The sequence below is a fragment of the Schistocerca gregaria genome, chromosome 5 (assembly GCF_023897955.1).
Source record: "Schistocerca gregaria isolate iqSchGreg1 chromosome 5, iqSchGreg1.2, whole genome shotgun sequence".
In the NCBI taxonomy this organism is placed as follows: domain Eukaryota; kingdom Metazoa; phylum Arthropoda; class Insecta; order Orthoptera; family Acrididae; genus Schistocerca; species Schistocerca gregaria.
The window spans coordinates 209,450,313-209,472,257 of record NC_064924.1 but is presented as its reverse complement, the minus strand read 5'-3'; the positions used below and the strand labels follow the sequence as shown (position 1 = coordinate 209,472,257).

The following is a 21,945-nucleotide window of genomic DNA, read 5'->3' as shown; positions in this document are numbered from 1 at the left end:
TCAATTGCCTGCACCTTTCCTGTTACTGGGCGACTTTAACGCCCATAACCATCTGTGGGGTGGGTCAGTGGCAAAAGGGTCGAGGCACCATCGTTGAGCATTTATTGGCGCAGCTCGATCTCTCGATATTAAATGATGGTGCCTTCACACACTTCAGTGTGGCGCATGGCACAAACTCCGCCATTGACCTTTCCATCTGTAGCCCTAGCCTCTTACCGTCTGTCCAATGGAGAGTGCATGATGATCTGTGTGGTAGTGACCACTTTCCGATCTTTCTGTCATTGCCACAGCGTCAGTCTTCTGGGCGCCCTAGTAGATGGGCTCTGAATGAGGCTGACTGGGACTTGTTCTCCTCCACTGCCGCTATTGAGCCTCTCTCTAACGATGCCATTGATGCAGTGGTTCAATCGGTCACCACCGGCATCGCTACTGCCGCCAAATCTGCCATTCCCCATACTTCTGGGTCCCTTCGGCGGCGGACTGTGCCTTGGTGGTCGCCTGAGATCGCTGAAGCGATTAAAGCTAGCCGGCGGGCGCTCCAGCATCACAAGCGACATCCCTCAATCGACCACCTTATCGCCTTCAAACGGCTGCGTGCGCGAGCCCGCTGCATTATCTGCCAACGCAAGCAGGAGTGCTGGGAGCGGTATGTGTCCACCATTGGCCTCCACGTCACTACATCGCAGGTCTGGGCCAAGATTCGCTGCCTCTATGGCTATCGGACCCCTGTCAGTGTCCCTGCGCTCTCACTGAATGGAGCAGTTTGTACTGACTCCGACGTCATTGCAAACTGCTTGGCGGAGCACTTTGCTATGACTTCCGCTTCTGCCAACTACCCCTTCGGCTTCCGCTTCATTAAGGAGCGGATAGAACGTCGGAGTCGTTCTTTTCGCACTCACCATCCTGAATTGTACAATGTTCCATTCAGTGAGTGGGAATTTCGAAGTGTCCTCACCGCTTGTCCTGATACCGCTCCTGGGCCAGATAGCATCCACTCTCAGATGCTGAAACACCTTTCAGTGGACTGCCAGCGACGCCTCCTCGATCTTTACAACCGCATTTGGGTCGAGGGTGAGTTTCCGTCGCAATGACGGGAAAGTCTTGTTGTCCCCATTCTGAAACCAGGGAAGAACCCTTTGAAGGTGGACAGCTACCGTCCCATTAGCCTCACCAACGTTCTTTGCAAGTTGCTTGAACGGATGGTGAGCCGGCGCTTGAATTGGGTACTGGAGTCTCGAGGCCTTCTGGCTCCGTCTCAGGGTGGGTTCCGTAAAGGCCGCTCCGCCGCCGACAATCTGGTGAGCCTGGAGTCGGCCATCCGTACTGCCTTTGCCCGCCGTCAACATCTGGTTGCTGTCTTTTTTGACATGCGGAAGGCATGTGATACGACATGGCGTCATCACATCCTTTCTACGCTTCATAGATGGGGTCTTCTGGGCCCTCTGCCGATCTATATCCGCAATTTTCTGTCGTATCGTACCTTCCGCGTGCACGTTGCGGCCTCATATAGTTCCTCCCAAGTCCAGGAGAACGGTGTGCCACAGGGTTCTGTTCTCAGTGTGTGTCTGTTTTTAATAGCTATTAACGGGCTCGCTGCGGCCGTGGGAAATACTGTCTCCGCTTCCCTGTGTGCTGACGACTTCTGCCTTTACTACAGCTCTATTGGCATTGCAGCTGCTGAACGTCGGCTACAGGGTGCAATCCGCAAGGCGCAGTCTTGGGCTGTAGCGCATGGTTTTCAGTTTTCCGCAGCCAAGACCTGCGTTATGCATTTCTGCCGGCGACGCACTGTTCACCCGGAGCCGCGGCTTTATCTTGACGGCGAGCTTCTCAAAGTGGTGGAGTCACATAGGTTTTTGGGAATGGTTTTTGATACCCGGTTGACTTGGCTGCCTCATATTCGGCAGCTTAAACAGGCGTGTTGGCGGCATCTAAATGCTATGCGATGCCTGAGCCACACCAGGTGGGGCGCCGACCGATCTACTCTCCTACGGCTTTACCAGGCGTTAATCCAGTCCCGTCTGGACCACGGGAGTCTGGCTTATGGCTCAGCATCCCCATCTGCGTTGCGGGTGTTGGACCCAATCCTCCACAGCGGGATACGCCTTGCCACTGGTGCCTTCCAAACCAGCCCTGTGGACAGCATACCTGTGGAGGCCGGTGTCCCTCCACTGCGGTTATGATGCCAACAATTACTGGCTGCTTATGCTGCCCATGTTTTTAGCTTGCCCGGGCATCCGAATTATCGTGTCCTCTTCCCGCAGTCAGTCGTTCATCTGCCAGAACGTCGGCCCCGGTTGGGTTGTCCGATCGCCGTACGTGTCAAACAGCCTCTTTCCTGGCTTGGGTGTTTCCCTGTTCCACCTCCTTTCCGGGTCCCTCTGCGTACACCCCCGTGGTGTGTGCCTCGCCCTTGCCTTCGATTCGACTTGGCACATGGCCCGAAGGACTCAGTTCCTCTGGAGGCCTTCCGACGTCGCTTTTATTCCATCGTGGCCACGTATCAGGGCTCTGGCGTTGTCTACACCAACGGTTCGATGGTTGCTGGTCTAGTCGGTTATGCACTAACTCTAGGGGATCATTCTGAACAACGTTCGTTGCCGGCTGGCTGCAGTGTTTACACTGCTGAGCTGGTCGCCATCTTTGTGCCCTAGAGTATATCCGCTCCTGCTCAGGTGAGTCCTTCGTTATCTGTAGCGATTCCCTGAGCGGTTTGCGAGCTCTCGACCAGTGTTTCCCTCGTTCTCGTCTGGTGATGGCTATCCAGGAGTCCCTGCATACTCTCGCCCGTAGCGGCAGGTCTGTGGTCTTTGTTTGGACCCCAGGCCATGTTGGTATACCCGGCAATGAAACTGTTGACCGCCTGGCGAAAGAGGCCACCAGTGCGCCATCTCTGGAGATTGGCCTCCTGGCAGCTGATTTGCGGGCAGTCTTACGCCGCAAAGTTCTCTCGTTTTGGGATGCTGAATGGCGCGGTCTGACCACCCCTAACAAACTCCGTGCCGTCAAGGACACGACGACTGTGTGGCGGTCATCCATGCGAGCCAACCGCAGGGACTCAGTCGTTCTTTGTCGGCTCCGCATTGGCCACACCTGACTCATGCACAGTTATTTACTGTGTCGTGAGGATCCCCCTCTTTGTCATTGTGAGGCGTCCTTGACGGTGGTCCATATTCTGTCCGAGTGCACCCTTTTAACCGTGCTCAGGCAGACTTTTGCAATGCCTGACACACTCTCTGCTCTTTTGTCAGATGACTCTGCCATGGTGGAATTGGTTTTGTGTTTTATTTGGGCAGGGTTTTTTTATCCTTTAATCTGAGTTTTTTTAGTGTTGAATCTGGCTTTTAGCCTCTGATTTTAAACTGAGTTTTTAAAGTGTTCTTGGTGGTTGGCTTTTCATCTTTTTTCTCTATGGTCAGCCAACCACCGTCACACTGTGTGTTTTAATTTGTTTTGTCTGGTCTCTGTCAGAGTATTTCATGTCCTGTTTCGTCTGCTGTCTTTCCTGTTGTTCGTTTTTTATTCTCTTCGGGTGGTTTTAGTTTTTATGGAACAAGAGACCGATGACCATAGTAGTCTGGTCCCTTTAATCCCACAAACCAACCAACCAACTTGATTCATGAAGATACCAGTTTGTATGCATACGCTTACAATAAACATGTCTCCTAATGTCCCATAATCCCTCCTGAGGACCAAGACATCTAAAAACATAAGTTTTCCATTCTTTTCAACTCCCATCACCAACTTCATATTGTGATACAGGCAATTTAAATGATCTAGGAAACGATCCAGAGGATCCCTCCCATGTGGCCATACCATAAATGTATCGTTGCTGTATCTCCAAAAGTTGTCTTTAGTGCTGTGTCCTAAGTTGGTAACTATGGGGGATAATGGACTCCCCATAGACATTCTGTCATTTTGTTCAAACTATTTGTCATTAAATAAAAAATAAATCGACGTCAACATATGGTGACAAAACCTTAGTAGTTTCTTCGTTCAATTTTTCATCAAGAGGAATTCTGGTAAAAAGAAACACAACATCAAAACTAATGAGCAAATCTGTGGACTGAGACATAAAGACTTCGAACGCTGAATAAAAACCAGAGAATTGGAAATACGATTTTCGCGTTGTCTGGCATGGGGACTGAGAATGGATGCTAAATACTTGGTAAGATTGTAAGTAGGAGCACTCAAATTACTAACTGTAGGCCAAAGAGGAACCCCTTGCTTGTGTGCCTTAGGTAAACCGTATGTTCTCGGTGAGATTGCAGCACCAGGCCGAAGTTTTTTTAAGAGCATCATCAGATAATGAAATCTTTTTCAATAGTGAAAGAGTCTTTCATTTTATATATTCAGTTGGATCACTCTGTAATGTTGGGTATGCCAAGTCTGCAAATAAGATAAATTTTACCCACAAAACCATCCCATAAAAGAAGAAGCATTGCACTGCCCTTGCCCACTGGTAGAATTACTAAATCCTGGTCTTTCCTGATAGACTGGATTGCGGCTCCTTCAAGCAAGGTGGCACCCTATGCAACATATGCAAGACCTCTTGCCTAACTTCATCAGCTAGATCATCGGGAAATCTGGACATTACTTGTTCAAGTGTGGAAATGAATTCTGTAATGGGAACATTCTTGGGTGTAGGAGAAAAATTTAATCCCTTACCCAATACTGCCATTGTAGCATTGTGCAGTTGTTTGGTTGTGAGATTAGTCACAACATGTCAACGGGTGTGACTTTGAAAATTGCCTACTGACAGTGTTTGCAAATACCCTGTCTGATATTGCCCAGGACGAATTGTCAACTAAATCCCAGGATGCAGCAGACAGCAAAACCAAAACATCCAAATGCAAATAAAATAAATCCTTGGATATGAAATCTAGTTGCCTGCTTGTAAAATGAATGTCTGCTTGTAAAATGAATGCTCTCCCTTACTGAGGCAAAATCAGCATGCTTCTTAATGTTGTTGCCCATTTTTGTCCGAAAGTAATGACAATTCTGACAAATTTAGATATTGTACCTTCATTCTGGCATCTCAGCAAAAAAGTGAGAGCATTCGGCAACTTCCCCTTCTTCTTATAAAGTTTATCAAGCTTCCTTACAAATTCTGTCAGTAGGCAATTTTTGAAGTTTCAATGGGTTTCTGCTCAGTCCATAATAATGGATTGTGACACCTGTTGACATGTTGTGATTAATCTGACAATCAAATGACGCTATGCTGGCAGTACTGAAAAAGGGATTAAATTTTGCCCCTACACCCGAAGTGTTTCCATTATGGAATTCATTTCCATAGTTGAACAAGCAGTGTCCAGGTTTCCCGACGAACTAGCTGATGAAGTTAAGCAAGAAGTCTCGCATATGATGTGTCGGTTGCCACCCCAGTGAAGTAAAACATCTCCTTGCTTGAAAGAGCAACAATCCAGTCCATCAGAGAAGGCGAGGAGTTTGTAATTATACCAGCAGACCACATGGGAGAGATCCTCTGGATCGTTTCCTAGATCATTTTGATTGTCTGTATCCCAATATTTAAGTTCATGATGGAAGTTGAAAAGGATGGAAAACTTCTCTTTCTTTCGCGGGACACTTATGAGGGTAAAAGACTTGAAGACCCGACATACTTAAGGTTACAGAATGACCCAGACGCTTTCACTTTCAAAGATTTTGTTACCTGACGAAGTTCATAAAAAGCTTCGACCTGGTTCTGCAATCCCACCAAGATTATAGTGCTTACCTAAGGCACACAAGCAATGAGTTCCTCTTTGGCCTGTTGTTAGCAATTTAAGTGCTCCGAATTACAACTTGGCCAAGTATTTAGTCCCCATGTCAGAAGATGCAAACATCATATTTCCAGTACTCTGGTTTCTGTTCAGCGTTTGAAGTTTTTGTGTCTTCAGCCCACAGATTTTCTCGTTAGTTTTGATGTTGTGTCTCTTTTTACCAGAGTTCCTCTTGAAGGTTATTTGCAGTTAATGGCTGAAAAATTGGATGAAGAAACAACTAAGGTCTGTCACCATATGTTGACATATAGTTTGAACAAACTGACAGAATGGCTATAGGGAGTCCATTATCCCCCATAGTCACCAATTCGTTTATGGAAGAGTTTGAGGACACGGCACTAAAGATGGCGTTCTTAAAACCAACTTTATTTTTGGAGATACATCGACGATACGTTTTTGGTATGGCCACATGGGGGGATCCTCTGGATCATTTCCTAGATCATTTTGATTGTCTGTATCCCAATATTAAGTTCATGATGGAAGCTGAAAAGGATGGAAAACTTCTGTATTTAGATGTCTTGATGAACAGGAGGGATGATGGGACATTAGGACACAGTGTTTATTGTAAGCCAATGCATACAGACTAATACCCTCATGCATCAAATTGTCGTCCATCATACCAAAGCAATGAGGTACTACGTACACTGGTAAAAAGAGATTATGCTATCTCAGATGCAGATAGTTTGACACAAGAACTGGATCATCTAAAAGCAGTGTTTCAGCAGAATGGTTTACCGACAATCAGATCTGTTGTGCTCTACAGATTGCACCTTCGTGGGAACCAATAGAAGATACAAGCAAATCAGTGGCATTTCTACCTTTAATGGGAAGTTTATCTTCAAAAATAGGAAGAATTTTAAGGAGATTTGATATTGAAAGTGTATTCAGTCTGCCAGCTAAGACTAGAGCTCTGCTGGGTTCTGTGAAGGATGATTTGGGTTTGAGGAACCCCAGTGTCTACAAAATTCCCTGTCATGGCAGGAGAGCCTATATTGGACAAACAATTTTTATGGTCCAGGATCAATGCAAGGAGCACCATCGCCACACTTGTTTATTTCAGACAGAAAAATCTGCAGTTGCAGAATTTTGTCTTACAGATGGACATAAAATGTACACTGAGATACAAGTGGTTGCCCCTGCCTCACATTAATAGGATTGTGTAATGAAAGAAGGTACTGAAGTCCAGTTATCTGACAATATTATAAACAGAGATATGTAGTATGTATAAGTAACAGTTGGAACCCTGTTTTGTGTGACATTAAAAACAACAGTCTTAGTTTCAGTCATCAAAAGATGTCAATAGTGTTTGACATCAATTTATCATTCCCATGAGTTTTCACCACTGGTGCACTGTTGTGCCATGCACTAGAGGGCAGTCATATCAGCACACGCATGGCGGACCTATGGCTGGTGTAAAAGTAGCCTCTGCAGCGTGTTTGATTTCAGTTCCGGTTAGTCAGTGCGACAGTTACTCACCCGAAGATGGCGGGCAGGTGGACCACCGAAATATTGTATCAAGATGATAATATGTTCGATAACATTGGATGTGTCCCAAGTATACGTAATAGGACCTAGAATGTTCTCATTATACATAAACTGTTTATCATATAAAGTCAGAAGAACTGTAAAATTGTTTGCTGACAGTGAGTATCGTTGTTGAATGAGCATACGTAACTGCTGGAAAACGTTGACACAGTTTTCACTTGGTGAAATGGAATGTGGCATTACTTGATGTGGGTAAACACTACATAATGCCTAAAACAGAGAGAGAACCCAGTAGAATTCTGTTTCAAGATTAGTGTGAACAGAGCCCTTTACATAAAGAACTTAACTGTGTTAGTGTAAAGTAACATGAAATGAGATGATCATGTAAATTCAGGTACTAGGAAAGGTAAATGGAAGACTTTGAAGGTGTCTGGTAACATGATATGCATCTGTAACAGAAATTGCATGCAGAATGCTAGTGTGACTAATTCTAGACTACTTTTCTTGTGTTTGGAATCCTTATTAAGTAGGTGTAACAATACACATCTGAATGATGAATTCAAACATATGCTGCTGGGATTGTAACAGAACAGTAAAGCTTATATAAAAGTACTATAGAAATTCTCAGGAAACTTAAAAACCCTTGGAAGAAAAACAATGTAGTTTTGAAACACTGTTTGGTATATTTAGAACACCTATATTCAAAGAAGACACTGCACAACCATTCTGTTGCCCTCATCTCTCGTGAGGATAATGAGAATGATATGAGAGAGATTAAGACGCATACACAGGCATATAATCATTTTCGCCACTAAGTATGCAAATGGAATGAGACAGAAATTCAATATTATTGGTACAAAGTACCCTCTGCAATGCACTGTCCCATGTCTTATGCAATAATAAGTGTAGATATAGGTGAACTGTCTCTCAAGTTCAATTGGATAGTTGGCAGAACTGTAGAAAAATGTGTGTCTAATGTAATAATTAAAGATACCAGAGATCCTCATGGGTATACAGACAATTTCATTGGAAACAGCATGTACTGCACAATAGATACAAAATAAAGCATAGATCCATGGATAGGGTGATGCTGAAACACATGAATGCTGGTACTTTGGTGTGTTGCGCTACTTCTGCCTTATGTTTGTAGGTGTTTTGTTGGTTTCATTACTTTTTTAACAACTGGGCAAGAACAGCAATTTATTGTAGTCATTGTGGTGAAAATTTCAGTAACTTAATTGATACCAGCTTCCCACTATAGGTGGCTGTGTACTTCCTTGTAAGCAAACATATGCAATTACAATTTGTGTAAACTCCATGGTTTTTCAAATTCTCCAAAGTGCAGTATTAGTTTCTTTTAATTTGTCCCTATTATTGTCCTTGCTCTTAGAACTTGTTTCAGTTATGCCTGTGTTGTTGATTTCCTAAAGTGTGACTCGTTGTTTCCCATTGAGCGTAAGCCATTTGACTGTCACTCATAATTTTGTAGGATCGCTTATTGAACGTTCAAGTATCTCTCTGTATATGTCTTATGTTCGCCTTTCTTATGGAGAGGATGTATGAGTAAACAGGCATTAGAGATGTTGTAAATTATCCAGATTTCTTCTCTAAACTGTTGGATTCTTCCTGCTATGATTTTAATTCTGATTTCTTTCATACCGGTCAACTGGGAGTCGCATGGAGATTTTCATAAACATTTATTCTTCCCAAAGTCAACATCAGCCTGGCAGCCTGTATAAATGTCCTGTGAAGCTTCTGTGTAAAATTCCCTTGGTTTTGTTTTTCCTAATTTCTTGCAGTTATTACCCAAGTTTTTATAACTTTAACTTTGTCTTCTTTAAAACTTCCCAATTTTTCTTGTTATTTTGGCCTGCCGTCTTCTCCTCTGTTTTTATTCTAAATACTTATCACACTATTCATTTTACAGTTTCGGCTTTTATTTTTTATTAGAGTTTCTTAAGCTATTGTGAAGGGAGAGACCAAAGTGTTTTCTTTCTTAGCAGCATTGTGAGGTATGAGGAGTTTATTATTGAGTTGGATGTCAATAGAAGGTGATCAGTCTTCACATTTCATTTACTGTTTTATGTATTAGATAATCCTCAACAACAGTTTCAGATATTTTCATATCACAAACATTAACCTTGGCATGTGCATAGGTATACTTTCAAATCCAATACAGAAGTGATATCCTCTCCAGGAGATGAAACTCAAAATGAATTGGGCGATGTTCCATTTTGACAATAAAACAGTTCGTGAGATTAAAATGTTATGCATTCTTGTGAGACCTGTTTCACTATCACTGAGTAACCTGTAGAATTCACTGTATTAATAACATGGATACTCAGCACGCATACTGAGTGGGGTGGTGCGGAGTGGTTAGCGCATTGGACTCACATTAGGGAGGATGATGGTTAAAACCAGCATCCGGGCACCCTAATTTAGGTTTTCCATGATTTCCCTAAATCATTTCAGGAAAATTGTGGGATGGTTCTTTTCAAAGGACACAGCTGGCCTCCTTCCCCAAGATTTTGCTCCATCTCTAATGACTGTGTTGTCAGCAGCATGTTAACCACTAATCTCCTTCTCTGCAGCACACATTTTATTTTGGCATGCATAAATATATTACATACTGGAATGTATTCATTCACATATTGCTTCATAGATGTAGGGATGGGCTATGATCGCACTCGAGAAACGTGTGATGCGAAGGCAATTTCTCGAGAATTTCTTGGGTACGCTCGAGAAGTTGACAGTGATGCGCTCTCTGAGAAATTGCGCAAACCTTCAGTACACGAAGCACTGAGCAGCAGCGATCGTACTCGTCATACGTACGTGCTCGGAAAACTTTAAAATTCTATTATTGATATCAACTGTACTACCGTTATTAATGTGTACTAAACTATTAGTATATGTCTCATAAGACAAAAATCATAGAATTGTTGTTTAAAACAAAGCACAGAATTCGCATAAAACAGAAGCTTTATTCTTACAAAATAAATTACCTTGTACATTCTGCATGTATGCATGCATACTTATACGTAAAAGAGAAGTGCTATAGCCTTTTATATACAGAAACTGCGTACATACGTTTACTTACTGAAGAAAGAACAGAAACAAAAGTTGTTCAGCAGAAGGCATTTTTACATCCCATTGCTACACTGCCATCGATTTTTGTTTATAAATATGATTTGAATAACCAGTTGGCCTTTTAGTCTGCTTCTTTGTTTGTTTATAAGTAGCCCTGTTTTCAAAAATATTATTTCACTAGGAACAGAAGTTGCAGGTATTGCAAGATATTTTTTTTGCCACGACAGCTAGACCCGGGTAACTGTTTTCATTTTTTTTCCCAGTAGTGTAAAGGATTATCCGTGCGTTGTGCGTACGATTCTTCCAAATATCGTTGTACCTCCGGATCTATCCTATCACAACTGTTCTTCATTAAACTTTTATTGGAAACATCTTCATCGAAAGAAGCCCATAAGGAACTACTGGCGTTTTGTACGAAATGGTACTTGTGGCTAGTGTCGTTAGCAGCCAAATGAGTAGATTGTACGGTCTCTACTAGTTTTATGCACTCTGCAATTAGGCTTGCAATGGCATGTTTTTCATGAATGGGATTCGTAAATCGTAACGTTTTGAATCTTGGGTCGAGAACTGAGGCAACGGTATGTACTTTGTTTGTTTCTATTAATCCTAGCCAGGCTATTAATGAGTTGTGCTTATGTTGCTGTAGCTCTTGCGCTGTCGTGGAGCCCACTTCCCATTGCATATGGTTAGGATTAGCTGCCTGATTATTGGAATAGCTTTATAGTTTTCAGTTGAGATTTCACTTGTTACCACTTCAAATGGCTCCAGTACACATAAGCATTCGCTCAAAATTCGCCACTCGTCAGCTGTGAGGATCTCTACACCGGAATACAAAGTTGATAAACAGGCTGCAATGCATTCCTTTTGCTCCACTAGACATTGTAGCATATAAAACGTACTTTTCCATAGGGTTTCGGTTTCCTGTATCAATTTATGAACAGGTTTTTTCATTAGATCCTGGATCTCATGGAGTTTTTCATTAGCATTGCAACTTGTTTAAAATGCCTTTTCCCGCATTATACAGAGCTCACTGTTGCCGTTCAAAGAACTTTTCACAACTAAATTGATGGTGTGTGCTAATCAAGGCACATGTTGCATATCTATGTTGCCACTGTGAATAAGTTCTATGGCTGCCGTCATGTTACTGGTGTTGTCAGTTGTGATGCTTACAACTTTGTTTTCAATGTTCCATTTTTAAATCATGTTATCTAACGCTTCACTAATATTTAGCGCTGTATGCTTTTCTGGAAAACAGATTGTCTCGAGAGCTAAAGGTTTCAGGCACCAATTACTTCCCTCTGTGAAGAGATACGTAAGATTTAGATCAGTGCTCCTGCGAGAGGATACGTTATGACTTCTAGAAGTCATTTTTAACGTTGTTCTGTTATGGAAATAGTTACACTTTGTTCTAGTGTTGTGATCATGTACATCACTGCTCTTGATTGCTTCTGTTGATTGACTTATAAAAAATGCAACTATTCTGAAGATGTACAGAGAATATATTGTCAGATATTCGTGGCTGCACAAACAATTCACTACATGAATCTCTGTCCCATTGCTCTTTTCTGTAGTAGTAGTAGTATTTTTAAATGTACAACAGCTGCACAGCCCCATAGTTCAGTTCCATAATTTAGAAAGAGGTAAAGTGTTCGATAATATACTAATTTCAGTGCTTGGCTAGGAACTATCTTTGCGAGCTGGCTGAGGAGATATATGGCACTACTGACTTTTCCGCATACAAAATTAATGTGGTATGTCCACCGCAAATTTTCATCAACATATACACCCAGGAATTTACAGTTACCATTTTCTGTTGCAGAGATATTACACACATTATTCATATTGTTGTGATGAGAACTGCCTGTTTTAAATAGCAGTTGAGATTTGGTGACATTCACCTTGAGTCCCTGATCATTGAAGTATTTTGTTACTTCTGTTACACCACTAGTAGCAAGAGATTCTAGCTCTTTAGATTCTCTCCCATAGAATAAGATTGAAGTGTCATCTGCATAGCTTACAATATGGGAGTTAATGGGTTGTGCAATGTCGTTAATATATATAAGGAAGAGAGAGGGTCCAAGGATTGAGCCCTGTGGTACACCTTGTAATACAGGTTCACTGGTGGACTGGAAGTCATGATTTTATTATCTAGTTTGTATGACAATTTAGTGCTTCGTTTACGATTTAATAGGTACGTGGTTAAAAGATTCATGGCTTGATCCCCAATACTATAAGATTTTAGCTTTTTAAGAAGTACCCTATGGAGAAAATATAAAAATGCAGTAAATAAAGCAGGCAAAAGGGAATAGAAACGTCTCAAAAATGAGATCGACAGGAATTGCAAAATGGCTAGAGGCTACAGGACAAATGTAAGGATGTAGAGGCTTATCTCACGAAGGGGTAAGATAGATATGCCTACAGGAAAATTAAAGAGACCTTTGGAAAAAAGAGAACCACTTGTATGAATAACAAGAACTCAGATGGAAACCCAGTTCTAACCAAAGAAGGGAAAGCAGAAAGGTGGAGGGAATATATAGAGGGTCTATACAAGGGCAATGTACTTGAGGACAATATTATGGAAATGGAAGAGGATGTAGATGAAGATGAAATGGGAGATATGATACTGCTTGAAGAGATTGACAGAGCACTGAAAGACATGAGCCGAAACAAGGCCCCGGGGGTAGACAACAGTCCATTAGAACTACTGACGGCCTTGGGAGAGCCAGTCCAGACAAAACTCTACCATCTGGTGAGCAAGATGTATGAGACAGGTGAAATACCATCAGATTTCAAGAAGAATATAATAATTCCAATCCCAAAGAAAGCAGCTGTTGACAGATGTGAAAATTACCGAACTATCAGTTTAATAAGTCACTAACGCAAAATACTAACGCGAATTCTTTACAGACGAATGGGAAAACTGGTAGAAGCCGACCTCGGAGAAGATCAGTTTGGATTCCGTAGAAATATTGGAACATGTGAGGCAATACTGACCTTACGACTTATCTTAGAAGAGAGATTAAGGAAAGACAAACCTAAGTTTCTAGCATTTGTAGACTTAGAGAAAATTTGACAATGTAGACTGGAATACTCTCTTTCAAATTCTGAAGGTAGTGGGGGTAAAATACTGGGAGTGAAAGGCTATTTACAATTTGTACAGAAAGCAGATGGCAGTTACAAGAGTTGAGGGACATGAAAGGGAAGCAGTGGTTGGGAAGGGAGTGAGACAGGGTTGTAGCCTCTCCCGATGTTATTCAATCTGTATATTGAAGAAGCAGTAAAGGAAACAAAGGAAAAGTTCGGAGTAGGTATTAAAATCCATCGAGAAGAAATAAAAACTTTGAGGTTTGCTGATGACATTGTAATTCTGTCAGTGACAGCAAAGGACGTGGAAGAGCAGTTGAACGGAATGGACAGTGTCCTGAAAGGAGGATATAAGATGAACATCAACAAAAGCAAAACGAGGATAATGGAATGTAGTCGAATTAAGTCGGGTGATGCTGAGGGAATTACATTAGGAAATGAGACACTTAAAGTAGTAAAGGAGTTTTGCTGTTTGTGGAGCAAAATAACTGATGATGGTCAAAGTAGAGAGGCTATAAAATATAGACTGACAATGGCAAGGAAAGCATTTCTGAAGAAGAGAAATTTGTTTACATCGAGTATAGATTTAAGTGTCAGGAAGTCGTTTCCGGAAGTATTTCTATGGTTCTGAAAGTATTTGTATGGAGCGTAGCCATGTATGGAAGTGAAACATGGACTATAACTAGTTTGGACAAGAAGGGAATAGAAGCTTTTGAAATGTGGTGCTACAGAAGATTGCTGAAGATTAGATGGGTAGATCACATAACTAATGAGGAGGTATTGAATAGGACTGGGGAGAAGAGACGTTTGTGGCACAACTTGACTAGAAGAAGGGATCAGTTGGTAGGACATGTTCTGAGGCATCAATGGATCACCAATTTAGTATTGGAGGGCAAAAATCGTAGACGGAGACCAAGAGATGAATACACTAAGCAGATTCAGAAGGAAGTAGGTTGCAGTAGGTACTGGGAGATGAAGAAACTTGCACAGGATAGGGTAGCATGGAGAGCTGCATCAAACCAGTCTCAGGACTGAAGACAACAACAAGCTATTGTCAGGTCCAAAAATATACCTGCAGTCTGTGTAACTGCTGTGGTTGTACTTAGCTCTTTTTTGAAGCCATGCTGCGAATCTACAAGGAGTTTATGTTTTGTGAAAAAGGCACTTAGCTGAGAAAGGATAATGCTTTCGTATATTTTGCTAAAAGTGGGAATTAATTACATTGGTCTATAGTTGGAGACTTCTTCCTTACTTCTCTTTTTATACACTGGTTTCACTACACTCATTTTTAGAACCGTTGGATACATGTTTTCTCTAATGCTGCAATTAATCAGGTGAGTAAGAGGTTTAGAAATTTCTTTTTAGCATACTTTGGCAATAGCACTGGATATGCCATCCCATCCAGATGAAAATTTTTTCTTTAGCATGTTTATTGCCCTATGAACCTCCTGCTCATTCACTTCCACAAATTCAAATTCGGTACACTGGGTGAGATGGCACCGGATCTCTATCTGTGAATCTGTAATATGTGTTGATTGTTCACCAGAAATGTAGTAGCTACTAAAAATATTACATATAGTATTTGGGTTTTTTATAATGTTACCATCATGTCTTATGCTGAGTGGTTCCATATTCATCTTGTTGGGACCTTTTCGGTATTTGTCAATTAGCGGTATTTGTCAATCAGCTTCCAAGATGCTTTGCTTATGTTGTGAGACTGTTCTATTGTTTTGCTGTTAATCTGCTCCCCTAGATTGACAATTTCAGTTTTAAAAGTTTGATTGGCCATATTGTATTTTTCCTTGTAAACCTGCATAGTAGTAGCTTTATAAAGCTGGTTTAGATCATGTACTTGCTGCCTGAGCCTAATCAGATTTGTTGGGAGTTTTAGTCTAGGATTACTTCCATTTTAACAGTGTTTAACTACTGTCTGGATTTCTCTGACTGGACAACTATATTCATAATGATGCAATAGGGTTGAGTAGAATTCATTCCATTTCTCATCTGACCCTTTTACCTGGTACACAGAATCCCATTTCTCATTCGTTAGTTTGTCTTTAAGAGCATTAATATTTGAGGTATTCAGCATTCGTTTTGTTAATTTAGGCACAACTGAATTTTTGTATTCTATCACCTGACAGAAGTGGTCAGAATAAAGAAAATCTAAGTTACTGTAATTTACCTTATCTATAACATCTTTGTTGATTATAGCATAATCTATTCTAGTGGAACATGTGTCCGTCACTCTGGTGTTAGAATTCACTATATTTACAAGGTTGTATGAGGTCAGTACATCACTGAGTTTCAAGTTTACTACACTATTTGAGTTTGCATCTATATTAAAGTCACCTAATATAGTAAGGTTATTAGAACCAGCCTGACCAGCAACACTACTAAGTTTATCCATAAACAGCATTACATCAGCATTTGGTGGCCTATACACTCCAATCACTTTATGCTTTGGTAACTTGAGATCGTTACTGTGGAGTACAATGCCTGTCATTTCAGTTGATCTCTCTTTGGTGTGATGTTCAAGAAAGGAATTTTTTTTTTTTAGCTTCTACATCCTTATTAACATAAATTGCCACATCAGCTTTATGGTTTTGGCTACAGTAACTACTTGCTAGTAAGTAACCTTCTAATCTATAGTATATTATTTCACTGCATTTTAGCCCATGTTCCGTTATTATTAGTACATGTGGCAAGTGTTCCTCTATGAATATTTGTAGAATGTCTAGTTTGTTTCTGAGATATTGCACATTTAAGTGCATTAACTTTAAGGGTGTTATCCCTTCTTCTTTATTTACCATTTTGCATGAATCAAAATCATTTGAGCTACACTTTTTACGACATTTTGCATACACTTTTTTGGAACTGACCTGCAATGACTGAGCACTTACTTCACAGCCTGGCTTTTCTTTGCGCGCACGAGACTCAAGTCATATCCGAGATACATCCCTGAAAACTATTATTATGGTCCTTTATTCTAAAAAAGGCTCGCTGTTGTAGCCCAGAGCAATTGGAGCTTTCTACACACTGTCTTTCTCGCACAGTTTGCTTATATGGGAAACTAGCGTGGCCTTCCCTTTCATGTTTAAGTGGAATCTGTGTTTTGTATGTTCATCATCTATCAAATGTACAATGGCTAAATTTATCACACAGTTTCTTTAGCTCGGAATTGTAGTGTCGAATCTCTTTGTTTACACACGACCACAGTGGTAAATCATGTCGCACTGGCACGTTTGTGATGACAATGTTCATTTGAAATAGTTTTGGTAATATGTTACGGAAGCCTCGCAGGGCTGTCTTGCTTTTGTTTTTGTATACATCGTTGCCGCCGCCAATAATCACAACATGAGCACCTTTGTCCAATTGACTTGTTTCTGTTGTAATCTTTCACATCACTGAATTTAACATTGCACCAGGCTTGATTTTCGCGAAAACTGAATGCTTTGAAGGCATACTTTCGCGAAAACGTTTGGATAGATCTTTTCCATGACTGTCGGCATACAGAAGAATCCCTTTGGTGCATCTTAAGGTTGGCAAGTTCTTTTTTTGTTCTTTAGCGGGAGTTTTGTGATAAGTTTCTGGTTCTTTTATGTCTATTGTGTTACCACAATCCGCTACAAGTGCTGAGAATTTGTTTGATAATGGTATCACTGGGGCTGTACTGTAGTTCTTGCTTGTTTGTTTTTTTTTCGGCACACGCCACATTGCCTGCGCGGAATGACTATTAACAACGGCGTTGTCTTGAGTTAGGCGATAATTCCGATCCACTGCTTTATATTTTGTATTGATTGATACTAAATCATCTGTTAACACACTTATTATTGTTTTCTTTTGTCTTTAGCGTGTTTGTTTTCCGCGGCAATTATGAACCACTGTCGGCATGTCCAGTCATGTTTGTCTTTTATGTATTTCAAATTGACTTTGACAAATTTATTGTGGTACCAGTACTTGCAGTCAGCACACAGGATACCTCTTTTGACCTTCTTCACACAAATTTTACAAATCTCACTATCACTTTTTAAAGAAACTGGGACATCACTACACGAAAAATGGTCACTCGACGCCATCTTGCCTTACCTCCTTAGTCTGTATACTGTATTAAGTTTCTGTGATGTCTTTATCTTATTTTAAACTATATGTTGACTTGCTCACACACTTGATGGTTCTTGTTCTTGTGAGGAGCTACGCAACAGAATGGAGGAGTGAATGTTCCTTCAGCATTGATGAGTAATTCACAGTAATTCAAAACAAAATACAGTTAAATTCAGTGTTTGTTCCAAGAACATGATTTCCATTACAGTTAACATTAAACACAGAATGCTTACATTTTAAAGTTTCTTACTGGACAACTAAACTACTTGTTTCAGATTGTAATGCTGTCGGTGTTTGGGTGAAGAATGCATATTCAGGAAATACAGCATGCAGGCAGACCTAGAAGTTTCATCAGGCTACATTGTGAAGAATTTATTGAAACAGTATTTTAATACAGAACAATGATTTATTTGAACATGTTATATTTTTTCCATAAGAAATAAATATAAAAATTTTGCCTCTTTCTTCATTTTTTCCTTATGCTCAGCTTGCGATTCTTACAAAGAAAAGTCACAATATTTCCGATGTAGATGAATACTGTGTGCAGTTCCTTCGACATTATGTTTTTGATTATGGTATGCATGTCATATTTCTGAATTTTTCATTTTACTGTTTTTCTGCTTATGGTGTTATGGGGAAAAGGTGTGTGTGCGTGTTTCATTAGTGTTATTAACTGAGAATATATTATTCACTACCCTGTGTGTCTCAAGGTTTTCTTCTTCTTGAACCATCCATGAAAGGTTTTCTGTTATTATTTACTCCATGGATTAAACTTTAAGCCTGTTCTGCCAAAAAACTGCCCCATCTTTGCATACCAGCATGAAAAGGGTAGTTGCTACTCACCGTACAGAGGAGACACACCATCAAACAAAGCCTTTGGCCAAACAGCTTTTATCAGAACAGACAACATACAAACAGGACCACAGTCTGTGGCTGCCAAGGTGAAACTGCAAGCACCAGTGGGACAAACAGCTGGGTGGTGGGGGTAAGGAGGAGGCTGGGAGGGGCAGGGATAGCAGGGTAGGGGTGGGGAATGGTAAAGTGCTGCTTGTTGGGTCGAACAAGAACAAGAACAATGTGGGAAGAGAATAGGGTAGCTACGTGCAGTGGAGACATTGAACGGGTGGCACTGGGGGGGGGGGGGGGGGGGGGGGGGGGGGGGGCAGTGGAAAAGAAGTGGAATAGAGGGCTAATGTACTGCTGGTGTGGGAACAGGGAAGGGGATGACTGGGTAAAGACAATTTCTAATGAAGATTGAGGCCAGTACAGTTACAGGAACATAGATTGTATGGTAGGTAGAATTCCCATCTGCACAATTCATAAAAGCTGGTGTTGGTGGGCAGGATCCAGGTGGCACAAGCTGTGAAGCTGTCTTTGAAATGAAGAATGTCATGTCGGGCAGTGCGCTCAGCATCTGGATGCAGCTTAGCTTATAGATCACATGACTGATTTCACAGGTAGCCCTGCTTTTGATTGGGTAGGTGATGCTTGTGTGAGGATGTATTGGATAGGTCTTGCATCTAGATCTATGACATGGATATTACCCATGAGGCAAGGGGTTGGGAACATGGGTTATGTAGACAAGAATATTTTGTACATTCGGTGGGTGGAGAAATAGTGCTGCGGGAAGGTTGGTAAGGATAGTGGGTAGGACATTTCTCATTTCAGGGCACGGTAGTTGAAACATTGATGGAGAATGTGATTCAGTTGCTGCAGTCCTGGGTGGTACCGAGTCACTAGGGGAATGCTACTCTGTGGCCAGACGGTGAGACTTTAGGAGGTAGTGGCTGACTGGAGAGATAATGCATGGGAGATCTGTTTTTGTACAAAGTTGTGAGGGTAATTATGGTCTGTGAAGACCTCAGTGAGACCCTTGTATTTTGAGAGGGACTGCTCATCACATAGATGATACAGCCACAGGTGGCTAGGCTGTATGAAAGGATCTTCTTGGTATGGAATGAGTGGCAATCATCAAAGTGAAGGTACTGCTCCCGGTTGGTATGTTTGTTGTGGACAGAGGTACTATGTAACTGTCCATGAGGTGGAGGTCAACATAGAGCGAGGGCCAGGTGAAGCGAATGGGGGAGAAGCTGTTGAGGTTCTGGAGGAATGTGGATAGGGTGTTCTCACCCTTGATCCAGATCATGAAGATGTCATCAATGAATCTGAACCGGGTGTTGGGATACTATGTAGTCAGAAGGGATTCCTCTAGATGGCCCATGAATAGGTTGGCATAGGGTAGTGCAGTGTGGGTGCCCACAACCATACCCCAGATTTGTTTGTAGGTGATGCCTTCAAAGGAGAAATTGTGGGTGAAGATACAATTGGTCATGGTGTCTAGGAAGGAGGTTGTAGGTTTGGAATCCTTCGGGTGTTGGGAAAGGTAGTGCTAAATAGCAGAAAGGCCATGGGCATTAGATATGTTAGTGTAAAGGGAGGTGGCATCAGTAGTGATGCGCAGGGCACTGTGTGGTAAAGGAACAGGAACTGTGAAGACTCAATGGAGAAAATTGATTGCTGGTATCTTTTATTCAGGAGGGTAGATTGTCGGCTGCAGGTGTTGGTCTACGAGAGTAGATATTCTCTCAGTTGGAGCACAGTAACTGGCGACAATGGGGTGTCCTGGTTGGTTGGGTTTATGGACTTTAGGAAGCATGTTGCATTTAGTGGCAGCACTTTGGGGAGTGGTAGGGGTGAGGAGAGAGATCCTGCTTGATTTTTGGAATAGGTTCACTGTGGCAGGGATGGACGAATCTGACAGCTGCAGCAGGTGAGACTATAAGATGAGCATCAGTCTTTAGGTGGTGCATTGTGGTTCTTTTGGCTGATGTAAAGTTAGTCTGCATGTTGAGGGATTTGGGGAACGATGGTGATGCAAGGTTTGAGGTTAAAAATATTCTGGGAAGTTAACAGGGGGTGATTTGGGGGTAGTGGGAGTGGATCAAGGTTGGACGGAGGAGTGAACTGGGTCAGGCAGGGTTCAACATTGGTCTTTGGTTGAGTTCGATTGGTAGGGTTGGTGGCAAAAAAGTGTGTCTACTGTAGGGACTGAGATAAGAGCTTTAACAAGTCCTGCATGATTGAATTTGGGAGTTAGGCAAAAGGTGAGGCCTTTGTAAAGAACTGATACTTCTGTGGGAATAAGGCTTTTGGAGGAAAGGTTGATGTGTTTCGAGTCTGTTTAGGTTCTGGATTCTATATGGTGATGGCAGTGAGTTTTTGAGGGTGGGGTAAAAATGTAGGAGGTCAGCTATGAGGGTATATGAGGACGGGGAGGGGGGGGGGGTTGGAGAGAGTTTTAAAGGTGGTGGATAGTGGTAGTCCAAAGCGGGAGTCCAAAACTAGCGGGGTGGAGAGGTGGGTGCAGCTCTAGTTCCAGGGGGCAAGTGTTTCAGTGTGTGTGACATGGGATCCAGGAATTTGGGATTGCATAGCAGGAGAATTTTACTGATTGAGAGGAGGTATTACAAGGAGGTTTGGACCCGATTGGCTTGGTTTTGCAGGCTCATGTTGGTGAGGGTTAAGGACTTTCAGAATCTGAACAGATGGAGATCATAGTTTAAGGAGGGGTTACACCAGGAGATGGGTAGTTTGCTCGTAAGGTTGTTTGGGGGAGGTCTCCATGAACCAAGCAATATTGCAGGAAGAGTATGTGGGAATGGGTTTTGGTTAGGGATAAGGAAACTTTCATGTATAGAAGGAGCAAGAACATGGTAGAGGGTAAAAACCTGTAAAGATACGTAAGAAATGTAGAAATACGTCCAATAAATTTCACAAAAATCACGAAACAGGTGAAGTCTGGAGGAACAAGATGAAATCTGAGTGAGTAGGCCAATAGTGAAAGGCGAAAACCAACTGAAATCGGCATGAAAACATTATGAGATCATAAAGAAACTTCCACATGGGAAAAATATATTAAAACAAAGATTCCAAGAGCCACCAAGCGGGAAAGCGCCGGCAGATAGGCACAACGAACAAAACACAAAAACACACACACAGAACTTCGAGCCCTCGCAACCGGCGGCCGCGCCGTCAGGAAAGAGGGAAGGAAAAGGAAAGACGAAAGGATGCGGGTTCTAAGGGAGAGGGCAAGGAGTCACTCCAATCCCGGGAGCGGAAAGACCCACCTTAGGCGGAAAAAAGGACAGGTATACGCGCGCGTGCGCGCGCCACGCACATCCATCCATACATACACAGACACAAGCAGGCATATATATAGGGAAAGCGCCGGTAGATAGGCACAATAAATAAAGAAACACACACAGACATTTGCCTATGCAAATGTCTGCTTGTGTCTGTGTGTGCGTGCGAGTGTACACCTGTCCTTTTTTCCCCCTAAGGAAAGTCTTTCTGCTCCCGGGATTGGAATGACTCCTTACCCTCTCCCTTAATACCCTTATCCTTTCGT

The 21,945-nt window shown here is 42.0% G+C and overlaps 1 protein-coding gene across 1 annotated transcript in view; it reads left to right on the top strand.

Annotated features, from left to right (window-relative positions):
- The window catches only part of LOC126272351 (TM2 domain-containing protein almondex), a 142,481-nt gene extending 124,480 nt beyond the window's left edge, over window positions 1–18,001 (top strand). Inside the window, exon 7 of the mRNA XM_049975159.1 lies at window positions 17,813–18,001. The gene's annotated coding sequence lies outside the window, so the exon portion shown is untranslated. The remainder of the gene's footprint in view (window positions 1–17,812) is intronic.
- Window positions 18,002–21,945: the final 3,944 nt, after the last annotated feature.